At 45.5% G+C, this 13,871-nt stretch overlaps 1 protein-coding gene across 2 annotated transcripts in view; it reads left to right on the forward strand.

The window, feature by feature from the left end:
• CADM2 (cell adhesion molecule 2) overlaps positions 1-13,871 on the forward strand; it is a 784,471-nt gene that overhangs the window by 383,703 nt on the left and 386,897 nt on the right. The gene's annotated exons all lie outside the window — the stretch shown is intronic.

A 13,871-nucleotide genomic window follows, 5' to 3' on the forward strand; every position in this document is an offset into this window, starting at 1 on the left:
CAAGCTGGACAAGACAAAAACATGGAAAAGAACTGAACAATAAGGTCACAGCATGTTGACAGCAAAAATCAAGGCCAGAACTTATCTTTGCTGAAAAGAACAGCAAAGCAGGAGAGAGCAGGCAGGGATGTGAATCCTCCAGGAACAATGGACAACTGGCACTGACTACAGGGTCAAGCAAGGCTAAATAGCCCAGTCAGGATTGCAAAAACTTGACACACCTGATGAATGCTGCGATCCAGAGACAGCAGCACTACCACTTATAACCACCGGAGGGAGCCCAAGAGCAGAATTCACAACAGTACCCCCCCTTGAGGAGGGGTCACCGAACCCTCACCAGAGCCCCCAGGCCGATCCGGACGAGCCAAATGAAAGGCACGAACCAAATCCTCAGCATGAATATCGGAGGCAACAACCCAAGAATTATCCTCCTGGCCATAACCCTTCCATTTGACAAGATACTGAAGCTTCCGCCTCGAAAAACGAGAATCCAAAATCTTCTCAACCACATACTCCAACTCCCCATCAATCAACACCGGGGCAGGAGGATCAACAGAGGGAACAACGGGCACCACATATTTCCGCAACAAAGATCTATGAAAAACATTATGGATGGAAAAAGAGCCTGGAAGGGCCAAACGAAAAGACACTGGATTGATAATCTCAGAAATCCTATAAGGGCCAATAAACCGAGGCTTAAACTTAGGGGAAGAAACCTTCATAGGAACATGACGGGAAGACAACCAGACCAAATCCTCAACCCAAAGCTGGGAACCAACACACCGACGATGGTTAGCAAAACGCTGAGCCCCCTCCTGAGACAACACCAAATTGTCCACAACATGAGCCCAAATTTGCTGCAACCTGTCAACCACAGAGTCCACCCCAGGACAATCAGAAGGCTCAACCTGCCCCGAAGAAAAACGAGCATGAAAACCAGAGTTACAAAAGAAGGGTGAAACCAAGGTAGCAGAACTAGCCCGATTATTAAGAGAAAACTTGGGAAATGGCAAGAAAGCCACCCAATCATCCTGATCAGCAGACACAAAGCATCTCAAATAAGTTTCCAAAGTCTGATTAGTTCGCTCGGTTTGGCCATTTGTCTGAGGATGAAACGCGGAAGAAAAAGACAAATCAATGCCCAGCCTAGCACAAAAGGCCCGCCAAAACCTGGAAACAAACTGGGAACCTCTATCGGACAGAATATTCTCCAGAATGCCATGCAAATGAACCACATGCTGAAAAAACAACGGAACCAAATCAGAAGAGGAAGGCAACTTAGGCAAAGGTACCAAATGAACCATCTTAGAAAACCGGTCACAAACCACCCAGATAACCGACATCCTCTGGGAAACCGGAAGATCCGAAATAAAATCCATAGAAATATGCGTCCAAGGCCTCTCAGGGACCGGCAAAGGCAAAAGCAACCCACTAGCGCGGGAACAGCAAGGCTTGGCCCGCGCACAAGTCCCACAGGACTGCACAAAAGAACGCACATCCCGTGACAAAGAAGGCCACCAAAAGGACCTACCAACCAATTCTCTAGTACCAAAAATCCCAGTATGACCAGCTAACACAGAACAATGAACCTCCGAAATCACCTTACTAGTCCATCTGTCAGGAACAAACAATTTCCCCACTGGACAGCGGTCAGGTTTATCAGCCTGAAATTCCTGAAGAACCCGTCGTAAATCAGGGGAGATGGCAGAAAGAATCACCCCTTCCTTCAGAATGCCGACCGGCTCAAGGACCCCAGGAGAATCAGGCAAAAAGCTCCTAGAGAGGGCATCAGCCTTAACATTCTTGGAACCCGGAAGATACGAGACCAAAAAATCAAAACGGGAGAAAAACACGGACCATCGGGCCTGTCTAGGATTCAGCCGTTTGGCAGACTCGAGGTAAATCAGATTCTTATGATCGGTCAAGACCACAATACGGTGCTTGGCCCCCTCAAGCCAATGTCGCCACTCCTCAAATGCCCACTTCATAGCCAACAACTCATGATTGCCGACATCATAATTGCGTTCCGCAGGCAAAAACTTTCGAGAAAAGAAGGCACACGGTTTCATCAAGGAACCATCAGAATTCCTCTGAGACAAAACGGCCCCTGCCCCAATCTCAGAAGCGTCAACCTCAACCTGAAAAGGAAGAGAAACATCCAGCTGACGCAACACAGGGGCAGAAGTAAATCGGTGTTTAAGCTCCTGAAAGGCAGAAACAGCCACAGAGGGCCAATTTGTCACATCAGCGCCTTTCTTCGTCAAATCGGTCAGGGGTTTAACCACACTGGAGAAGTTGGCAATGAAACGGTGATAAAAATTAGCAAAGCCCAAAATTTTCTGAAGGCTCTTCACGGATGTGGGCTGGATCCAATCATGAATGGCCTGAACCTTACCCAGCTCCATTTATATAGATGAGGGAGAAAAAATGAAGCCCAAAAAATAAATCTTCTGTACTCCAAAGAGGCACTTAGACCCCTTCACAAACAAGGCATTATCACGAAGGATCTGAAATACCATCCTGACTTGTTTCACATGAGACTCCCAATCATCTGAAAAAATCTAAATATCATCCAAATATACAATCATGAATTTATCAAGATAATTCTGAAACACAGATGGAGCATTAGAGAGTCCGAATGGCATCACAAGGTATTCAAAATGACCTTCGGGCGTATTAAACGCAGTTTTCCATTCGTCACCCTGCTTAATACGAACAAGATTATATGCCCCTCTAAGGTCAATCTTAGTAAACCAACTAGCCCCCTTAATCATAGCAAACAGATCAGAAAGCAAAGGCAAAGGGTATTGGAATTTGACCGTGATCTTATTCAAGAGGCGATAATCAATACAGATTCTCAAGGAGCCATCTTTTTTGGCAACAAAAAAAACCTGCTCCCAATGGTGAAGAAGATGGCCGAATATGCCCCTTCTCCAAGGACTCCTTAACATACCTCCACATGGCGGTATGTTCTGGCACAGACAGGTTGAAAAGTCGGCCCTTAGGGAACTTACAGCCTGGAATCAAGTCAATAGCACAATCACAGTCCCTATGCGGTGGAAGGGAACTGGACTTGGGCTCATTGAATACATCCTGGAAATCTGACAAAAACTCAGGAATTTCAGAAGAGGGGGAGGAGGCAATTGACATCAAAGGAACGTCACCATGAACCGCCTGACAACCCCAACTAGTCACAGACATAGATTTCCAATCTAATACCGGATTATGCACCTGTAACCATGGGAAACCCAGCACAATAGCATCATGCAAATTATGCAACACCAGAAAACGACAATCTTCCTGATGGGCTGGCGCCATGCACATGGTCAGCTGTGTCCAAAACTGAGGTTTATTTTTAGCCAACGGTGTAGCATCAATGCCCCTCAAAGGAATAGGACTCTGCAAGGGGAAACCACAACGTCTGGCAAATTCTAAGTCCACTAAGTTTAGAGCGGCCCCTGAATCCACAAATGCCATGACAGAAAATGACGATAATGAGCAGATCAGGGTCACAGATAACAGAAATTTAGGTTGTACAGTACTGATGGTAACAGAACTAGCGATTCTCTTGGTACGCTTAGGGCAATCAGAAATAACATTAGCAGAATCGCCGCAGTAAAAACAGAACCTATTCTGACGTCTGAATCCTTGTCATTCAGCTCTAGACACAATCCTATCACACTGCATAGGCTCAGGACTCCGCTCGGAAGACAATGCCATAGTGTGCACAACTCTGCGCTCGCGCAAGCACCGATCAATCTGAATGGCCAGAGACATAGAATCACTCAGACCAGCAGGCGTGGGGAACCCCACCATAACATCTTTAACGGATTCAGAAAGATCCTTTCTGAAAATTGCCGCCAAGGCATCCTCATTCCATTTAGTCAGTACAGACCATTTTCTAAATTTCTGGCAATATGATTCTGCCGCTTCTTGACCCTGACACAGGGCCAACAAGGTCTTCTCAGCATGATCCACTGAATTAGGTTCATCATACAATAACCCAAGCGCCTGAATAAAGGTGTCTACATTAAGCAACGCCGGATTCCCAGGTTCCAGGGCAAATGCCCAATCCTGGGGGTCACCACGCAGCAGAGATATAACAATTTTAACCTGCTGGATGGGATCACCAGAGGAACGGGGTTTCAGAGCAAAAAACAGTTTACAGTTATTTTTAAAGCTCAAAAATTTGGACCTGTCCCCAAGAAACAAATCAGGAGTTGGAATTCTGGGCTCTAAAACCGGAGTCTGAACAATATAATCGGAAATACCCTGTACTCTAGCAGCAAGTTGATCCACACGAGAAGCCAATCCCTGAACATCCATACCAGCGCCGAACTCCTGAGCCACCCAGAGGTAAAGAGGGAAAAAAAAAACACAACAGACTACAGAAAAAAAAATGGCTCAGCACTTTCCTTCCCTTCTTCTGAGATGCGGTTAACTCATTGTTGGCCAGTTGTACTATTATGATCTGGTGGCCTACGAGCAGCATGAGACGTACTCTGGAGAAGGTGGTACCTGTACTGACCGCAGACCCTGAACTTAACACCGCAACTAGAAATAGCCGTGAAATGTACCTATCACTCCCTAGACATCTCGACACAGCCGGAGGACTAATTACCCCTAGAGATAGAAAAGGGCAAACTATCTTGCCTCAGAGAAAATTTCCAAAGGATAGACAGCCCCCCACAAATATTGACTGTGAGAGGAGAGGGAAAAAACATACACAGACTGAAATCAGAATTTAGCAAAGGAGGCCACTTCTAGCTAAATAGAAAGGATAGGACAGAGTACTATGCGGTCAGTATTAAAACACTAGAAAATATCCACCACAGAAAATACAAAATCTCCACAGCTAACTAAAGATATGGAGGGTATATCTGCATCTCCAGAGATACCAGCTTGGCTAAACAAATCCTTATACAGACCAAGCTGGACAAGACAAAAACATGGAAAAGAACTGAACAATAAGGCCACAGCATGTGGACAGCAAAAATCAAGGCCAGAACTTATCTTTGCTGAAATGAACAGCAAAGCAGGAGAGAGCAGGCAGGGATGTGAATCCTCCAGGAACAATGGACAACTGGCACTGACTAAAGGGTCAAGCAAGGCTAAATAGCCCAGTCAGGATTGCAAAAACTTGACACACCTGATGAATGCTGCGATCCAGAGACAGCAGCACTACCACTTATAACCACCGGAGGGAGCCCAAGAGCAGAATTCACAACAGGGTTTCAATCAATTTTCTTTTAATGTCAACATAAAAATAAACTATGATGGAACCTGTAGCGATGGTACTGATGCAGAGCAATGCAAAACGGTGCTCTTCCCTCACACTTAGAACTGTCTTTATTAGTTCTGCCCTGACAGTATAACACCCATTGGATTGTACATTTGTCATTGGTTTATCTGATTCTTTGGATTTGTTGATGAAAATTAGAGATGAACGGATTGTTAGAATTTTTTATTCTCTGACTTAGTCAACTTTTCACCCCAAAATTTCCATACTGGAAAGCTTGTAATTGACTGTAAAATACACATGAAGGCAAGGAGAGCAATCTTTGCTGTCCATGAGGTCTCACATTTTATAGGCAGGAGAAAGAAGAGAGAGCACCCACTGACAATAAGAGCTTACACATTAAAGTAGAGAGAAAGAGAACCCTGCTGACCATAAGAGATTGTTCTCTACAGGAGAGCGTGATGATGACCACACTGTACATAATTGTTTACAGGCGATAGGAGAGAGAGACTTCCTAATGACTTTGGAGATGGAAAATGACTCTATTGTAGAAACTGTGCTCTGCTGGGATCAGCTTATCTGTCATGGTCCAGGAACTGATTACCACTGCCCAAGGTGTGATAATCCTCTAGATATCATAGCTGCAGGGCATCACAAGAAGGACCACTTCACAATGCAAAATGACATTTGCCTACTCTCTGATGTTTCAGTAGTGTGGGAAATGGAAAAGATGACAGGCATGATTTTCTTTTTTGTGAACTGGGAATAGAATTCCAAAATATTTGATTTTATGTTAAATCATGAATTTAAGCAAATTTGACTCAAGCATGATCTTCTATGAATTGATCCACTCAACTCTACTGAAAAGCCAAATACACTACAAAATGAATTCTGTGTGCCCAAAAAAACTTCTTGAAGTCTGATTATTGCACACTCTGAAGAGGTTTGATGATTGCTGCTGAGTTTACTGGTTGTAGGCAGTTTGGGCCCACCAGTGGAAATAATAATAATAATTATTATTATTATTATACATTTTTGTAGCCCCATTTATTCCATGGTGCTTTACATGTGAATTAATGAAAACTTTTGATTGGCTCCAAAGTTAGTTCTAAATAAAGGCATGTGCATGTAAACATCTTTTCCACGTGGGGTTCCCGTGGAGTTTTTTTAAGCAGAAGACATTTTAGGAAAATGCTGGCAGAATTTCTCCTGAACTGTATTCTTTGGCATCTTTTTAGTTGTTTTGTGGTGGCTTTTTTAAAGCAGTACATATAAAGATACAGTATACAGTAATCTAGTGAGGGGTGTTCAAAAGAAAGCCACCTGAAAAGTGGACTTGTCACTTCTTTTGTCCAGTTCACGGCTTTTGAAGCCTGGTAAAGGAAGTTCAAAAAGACTGAACTTATGAGCAAGAAGTCATTTTGACATTACAGTTCATATCTTTATTGTTTTTAGTATTTTAAGCTCTTTCTTTATGTATTTCAGGCAGAATTCTCCAAAAAAAAGTCATGTGCACATACAATATCTTAAGAGTGACTTTCCTTTTTGCCAAAGTAAGGGCCAAACAGAGACTGTCCCCAAATTTTCTTTAGTGAACCTACATGATCCTAAAAGTAGGCAGATTGTCAAACAACTGCCAAAGTCTATAAAAAAGCATTATAAATGCTGTGACTGCTGTGAAGTAAAAAAAGCCCTTTTAGTGTCAAATAATAATATAATAATAATAATCTTTATTTATATAGCACCAACATATTCCGCAGCGCTTTACAGTTTAACAGTTTCAAACACAACAGTCATAGGTAACAACGTTAACAATACAATAATAAAGCAAAATAAGACGACCCTGCTCATGAGAGCTTACAATCTACAATGAGGTGGGGGAGATACAAAGTACAGTTGTGTATTTACAATGATGTATTTACAATGATGGTCCCGCCATCTTCAAGGGGTGGGGGGTAGATGGAGATAGTGAATGGGCTACAAACACACAAACATAAAATGACTTTGATTAATTAACGTGGTAGGCCACTCTGAACAAATGTGTTTTGAGCGAGCGCCTAAAACTATGCAAGTTGTGGATGGTCCTAATATCTTGGGGTAGAGCGTTCCAGAGGATTGGTGCAGCACGGGAGAAGTCTTGGAGTTGGGATTTGGAGGTACGGATTAGTGCAGAGGTTATTCGAAAGTCATTTGCAGAGTGAAGCGGTCGGCTAGGCCGATAGACAGAAATGAGGGAGGAGATGTAAGGGGGTGCCGCACTGTGGAGAGCTTTGTGGGTGAGAACAAGTGCTTTGAATTGTATCCTGTAATGAATGGACAGCCAGTGTAATGACTGGTGAAGAGCGGATGCATCTGACTAACGATTAGCCAGATAGAAAACCATGGCTGCTGCATTAAGGATAGACTGGAGAGGGGAAAGTCGAGTAAGGGGGAGGCCAACTAATAGAGCATTGCAGTAGTCCAGGCGGGAGTGGATTAAGGTGACAGTGAGGGTTTTTGTTGTCTCCATGGTGAGAAAAGGGCAGATTCTAGAGATGTTCTTTAGGTGTAAGTGGCAAGAGCAGGCAAGAGATTGTATATGGGATGTGAAGGAGAGATTGGAGTCAAACATAACACCCAGACAGCATACCTGCTGCCGGGGTGTTATTATGGTGCCAACCACGGAGAGGGAAATGTCAGATTTAGGGAGGTTAGTAGAAGGCGGGAGCAGAAGAAGTTCAGTTTTGGAGAGGTTGAGTTTCAGATAGAGAGCGGACATGATGTTGGAGACTGCAGACAGACAGTCAAGGCGTTCTGTAGTACAGCAGGGGTAAGGTCAGGGAATGACGTGTATAGTTGTGTGTCATCAGCACAAAGATCGTACTGAAAGCCAAATCTGCTGATGGTCTGTCCAATTGGGGCTGTGTTGAGGGAGAAGAGAAGGGGGCCAAGGACTGAGCCCTGAGGTACCCCAACAGTGAGAGGAAGAGGAGATGAAGTGGAGCCAGAGAACAGAACACTGAAGGAGTGGTCAGAAAGGTAGGAGGAGAACCAGGAGAGAGCAGTGTCCTTAATGCCTAGAGACTGGAGCCTAGAGAGTAGAAGAGGGTGGTCAAGAGTGTCGAAAGCTGCAGAAAGGTTGAGAAGAATGAGCAGAGAGTGGTCACCATTACATTTTGCTGTCAGAAGGTCATTGGTCACCTTGATGAATGCAGTTTCAGTCGAATGTAGGGGGCGGAAACCAGACTGTGAAGGGTTTAGGAGGGAATGAATGGAGAGGTAACGGGTAAGGTGGGAGTAGATCAGGCGCTTCAAGAGTTTTGAGATGAAGGGGAGATTGGAGACCGGTCTGTAGTTGTTTGTGCAGGATGGGTCGAGGGTTGTGTTTTTTTAGTAATGGGGTAATAATAGAGTGTTTGAAGGAGGAGGGGAAAATGCCAGAGGAGAGGGAGAGATTAAAGATTGTAGTTAGGTGAGTTGTGACGACTGGAGAGAGAGAGAGACTGGAGGAGGTGTGAGGGAATGGGGTCGGTGGTGCATGTAGTCGGACGAGAAGAGGAGAGGAGCTTGGAGACTTCTTCTTCTGTGATGGGATCGAATGTGGAGAGTGAGCCAGGGGAGATGCAGGGAGGGATGGGAGTCATTGCACTTGATGTCTGGGAGCGGTTTTCTTGATGGATATTGTCTATTTTCTCTATCAAAGGGGAAGCCAGGTCATCAGCACAAATGTCTGTGATAGGGTCTTGTGCTTTTGGCCTGAGGAGGGAGTGAAAGGTGTCAAAAAGTTTCTTGGGGTTGTTGGATAGTGAGGAGATCAGAGTGGTGAAGTAGGTCTGTTTGGCGAGGTGAAGGGCAGAGTTATAGGTCCTTAAAGGGGTTGTCCACTACTTTCAATTAACCCCCCAATGTATCCCCCTGGGGCCCCTGATGAATTGTGTAATTACTTTCCATTGCCATTTTCGTCTGTGAGCGGTGCTGTTCCGGCGGCTGAGTCCGGGTCACGTGACCCCCAGGCAGCAGCCGCCACTTATTTCCACCGACGTCACGTCAATTTCCAGACTCTGGAAATTGACGTGACGTCAGTAGCAGGCGTGAGCCAGCCTCACAGTCAGCAGTCACTCATCAAGAGTGACTGGGCTGTAAGCGGGGCTGGGGGCTGCAGGGCTGTGCTGGGGGTGGGCGGGACTGTGCTGGGGGTGGGTGGGGCTAGGCAGGGATGTGCGGGCGGGGCTAGACAGGGATGATTGTTCGGGCGCCGGTGCTCTGCGGGCCTGCGCCGGTGCTGTGCTGACGCCGGTATGTGTTGGGGTCTGTGGTGGGTCTGCTGGGGGGGTGGTCTTTGGGGTGTGTGTGTGTCTCTGTGTGCAGGCATCGTCCGATAAGACTACAAGTCTCATCGGGCTCTGCCTGCTACAGTGACAGTGAGTGACACATTAGCCAATGATGGGACAGTAGTAGTCCCATCATCCCGCTAATATGTTGAATGTAAAAAAAATAAAAATAAATACACATATACAGTACATACATACATACAACACACACCATGTGACATGTGACAACATGCACCATGCGATATGCGAAAACATTCAACATATGACATGCACCAAGCGACGACATGCACCATGCGACGACATGCACCATGCGACGACATGCACCATGCGGCAACATGCGACAACATGCAACACGTGACATGCGACATGCAACATGCCATATACATTACGTAAATACATACAACATACATACAGACATACAGTACATATAACATAGAGTACATACTCACCATCACTTGTCACTTTGATCCCCGAAGCCAGTGTCATCTGTAAAAAATATTAAAATAATAAACAACCAATATACTCCCTGATCCGCAGAAATCCAATTAAAAAGAGTGTCCCTCGACAAACTCCCGTGGAGAGCAGGAGCATCTGCTGATGCAACTGCTCTCCAGGGGCTCAAGGAACACAATGATGGAAGGTATCCTTCCACAATGTATTCCTCACAATGTATTCCTACGCCCCTGTGAGAAAATAGTCCCTAGTCTGTTGTGAATTTGCTTTTTGCTCCCTCTAGTGGTTACTAGTTTTTTGACTCTGGTTTTTCTGTCATTCCTTTTATCCGCACCTGGGTCGTTAGTTAGGGGTGTTGCTATATAAGCTCCCTGGACCTTCAGTTCTATGCCTGGCAACGTAGTTATCAGAGCTAGTCTGCTGTGCTCTTGTCTACTGATCCTGGTTCCAGTTATATCAGCTAAGTCTGCCTTTTGCTTTTTGCTATTTGTTTTGGTTTTGTATTTTTGTCCAGCTTGTTCCAAATCTATATCCTGACCTTTGCTGGAAGCTCTAGGGGGCTGGTGTTCTCCCCCCGGACCGTTAGACGGTTCGGGGGTTCTTGAATTTCCAGTGTGGATTTTGATAGGGTTTTTGTTGACCATATAAGTTACCTTTCTTTATTCTGCTATCAGTAAGCGGGCCTCTCTGTGCTAAACCTGGTTCATTTCTGTGTTTGTCATTTCCTCTTACCTCACCGTCATTATTTGTGGGGGGCTTCTATCCAGCTTTGGGGTCCCCTTCTCTGGAGGCAAGAAAGGTCTTTGTTTTCCTCTACTAGGGGTAGCTAGATTCTCCGGCTGGCGCGTGTCATCTAGAATCAACGTAGGAATGATCCCCGGCTACTTCTAGTGTTGGCGTTAGGAGTAGATATATGGTCAACCCAGTTACCACTGCCCTATGAGCTGGATTTTTGTATTCTGCAGACTTCCACGTTCCTCTGAGACCCTCGCCATTGGGGTCATAACAGTTTGCCAGGCCAGTATTAAATGTTTAATGCATTGCAGAAGAGGGATTATAAGAAAGAAGATTCAGAGTTTTCTTTTTTTTTTTTCTTCTTCCCCTTTACCTCAGAGTGGCTATGCTTGCTGCAGACATGAATGTCCAGACCTTGATTACAAGTGTGGACCAGCTGGCTACTCGTGTGCAGGGCATACAAGACTATGTTATCAGAAATCCTAGGTCAGAACCTAAAATACCGATTCCTGAACTGTTTTCTGGAGACAGGTTTAAGTTTAGGAATTTCGTGAATAATTGGAAATTGTTTTTGTCCCTGAGACCCTGTTCATCTGGAGATTCTGCTCAGCAAGTAAAAATTGTTATTTCGTTCTTACGGGGCGACCCTCAGGATTGGGCTTTTTCGCTGGCGCCAGGAGATCCGGCATTGGCTGATCTTGATGCGTTTTTTCTGGCGCTCGGTTTACTTTATGAGGAACCCAATCTTGAGATTCAGGCAGAAAAGGCCTTGCTGGCTATGTCTCAGGGGCAGGACGAGGCTGAAGTGTATTGCCAAAAATTTCGGAAATGGTCCGTGCTGACACATTGGAACGAGTGTGCACTGGCCGCTAATTTTAGAAATGGCCTTTCTGAAGCCATTAAGAATGTTATGGTGGGTTTTCCCATTCCCACAGGTCTGAATGATACCATGTCCCTGGCTATTCAAATTGACCGGCGGTTGCGGGAGCGCAAAACCGCAAATTCCCTCATGGTGTTGTCTGAACAGACACCTGATTTAATGCAATGTGATAGAATCCTGACTAGAAATGAGCGGAAAATTCATAGACGCCGGAATGGCTTGTGCTACTACTGTGGTGATTCTACACATGTTATCTCAGCATGCTCTAAACGTATAGTTAAGGTTGTTAGTCCTGTCACCGTTGGTAATTTGCAACCTAAATTTATTCTGTCTGTAACTTTGATTTGCTCACTGTCATCTTATCCTGTCATGGCGTTTGTAGATTCAGGTGCTGCCCTGAGTCTCATGGATCTCTCATTTGCTAAGCGCTGTGGTTTTACTCTTGAACCTTTAGAAAATCCTATTCCTCTTAGGGGTATTGATGCTACACCATTGGCAGCAAATAAACCGCAGTATTGGACACAGGTTACCATGTGCATGACTCCTGAACACCGCGAGGTGATACGTTTCCTGGTTTTACATAAAATGCATGATTTGGTTGTTTTAGGGCTGCCATGGTTACAGACCCATAATCCAGTCCTGGACTGGAAGGCTATGTCAGTCTCAAGTTGGGGCTGTCGTGGTATTCATGTGGAGCAGGTCAGGTTGGTCTTTAAAATTTTGCGTGAAAATTCTTTGTTTGTCAAGGGCTCAAAGTGTCTCTTTGGTGTACAGAAGGTTCCCTTTTTGGGGTTCATTTTTTCCCCTTCTGCTGTGGAGATGGACCCAGTCAAGGTCCGAGCTATTCTTGATTGGACTCAGCCCTCGTCAGTTAAGAGTCTTCAGAAGTTCTTGGGCTTCGCTAACTTCTACCGTCGTTTTATCGCTAATTTTTCTAGCATTGTGAAACCTTTGACGGATATGACCAAGAAGGGCTCCGATGTAGCTAACTGGGCTCCTGCTGCCGTGGAGGCTTTCCAGGAGTTGAAACGCCGGTTTACTTCGGCGCCTGTTTTGTGCCAGCCTGACGTCTCACTTCCCTTTCAGGTTGAGGTGGATGCTTCGGAGATTGGGGCAGGGGCCGTTTTGTCGCAGAGAGGCCCTGGTTGCTCTGTTATGAAACCTTGTGCCTTTTTCTCTAGGAAGTTTTCGCCTGCCGAGCGAAATTATGATGTGGGCAATCGGGAGTTATTGGCCATGAAATGGGCATTTGAGGAGTGGCGTCATTGGCTCGAGGGTGCTAAGCATCGTGTGGTGGTCTTGACTGATCACAAAAATCTGATGTATCTCGAGTCTGCTAAACGCCTTAATCCGAGACAGGCCCGCTGGTCATTGTTTTTCTCCCGCTTTGATTTTGTTGTCTCGTATTTACCAGGTTCAAAGAATGTGAAGGCCGATGCTCTTTCTAGGAGCTTTGTGCCTGATGCTCCTGGAGTCGCTGATCCTGTTGGTATTCTTAAAGATGGAGTTATCTTGTCAGCTATTTCTCCGGATCTGCGACGTGTGTTGCAGAGATTTCAGGCTGATAGGCCTGAGTCTTGTCCACCTGACAGACTGTTTGTCCCGGATAAGTGGACCAGCAGAGTCATTTCCGAGGTTCATTCCTCGGTGTTGGCAAGTCACCCGGGAATTTTTGGCACCAGAGATCTGGTGGCCAGGTCCTTTTGGTGGCCTTCCTTGTCAAGGGATGTGCGGTCATTTGTGCAGTCCTGTGGGACTTGTGCTCGAGCTAAGCCTTGCTGTTCTCGTGCCAGTGGTTTGCTCTTGCCCTTGCCTGTCCCGAAGAGACCTTGGACACATATCTCCATGGATTTAATTTCTGATCTTCCGCTATCTCAGGGCATGTCCGTTATCTGGGTGATATGTGATCGCTTCTCCAAGATGGTCCATTTGGTTCCTTTGCCTAAGCTGCCTTCCTCTTCCGATCTGGTTCCTGTGTTTTTCCAGAACGTGGTTCGTTTGCACGGCATCCCTGAGAATATTGTGTCAGACAGAGGATCCCAGTTCGTTTCCAGGTTCTGGCGATCCTTTTGTAGTAGGATGGGCATTGATTTGTCGTTTTCATCTGCTTTCCATCCTCAGACTAATGGACAGACGGAGCGAACCAATCAGACTTTGGAGGCTTATTTGAGGTGTTTTGTCTCTGCTGATCAGGACGATTGGGTGACATTCTTGCCGTTGGCTGAGTTTGCCCTTAATAATCGGGCTAGTTCCG

The sequence above is a fragment of the Ranitomeya variabilis genome, chromosome 3 (assembly GCF_051348905.1).
Source record: "Ranitomeya variabilis isolate aRanVar5 chromosome 3, aRanVar5.hap1, whole genome shotgun sequence".
NCBI classification, from domain to species: Eukaryota; Metazoa; Chordata; class Amphibia; order Anura; family Dendrobatidae; genus Ranitomeya; species Ranitomeya variabilis.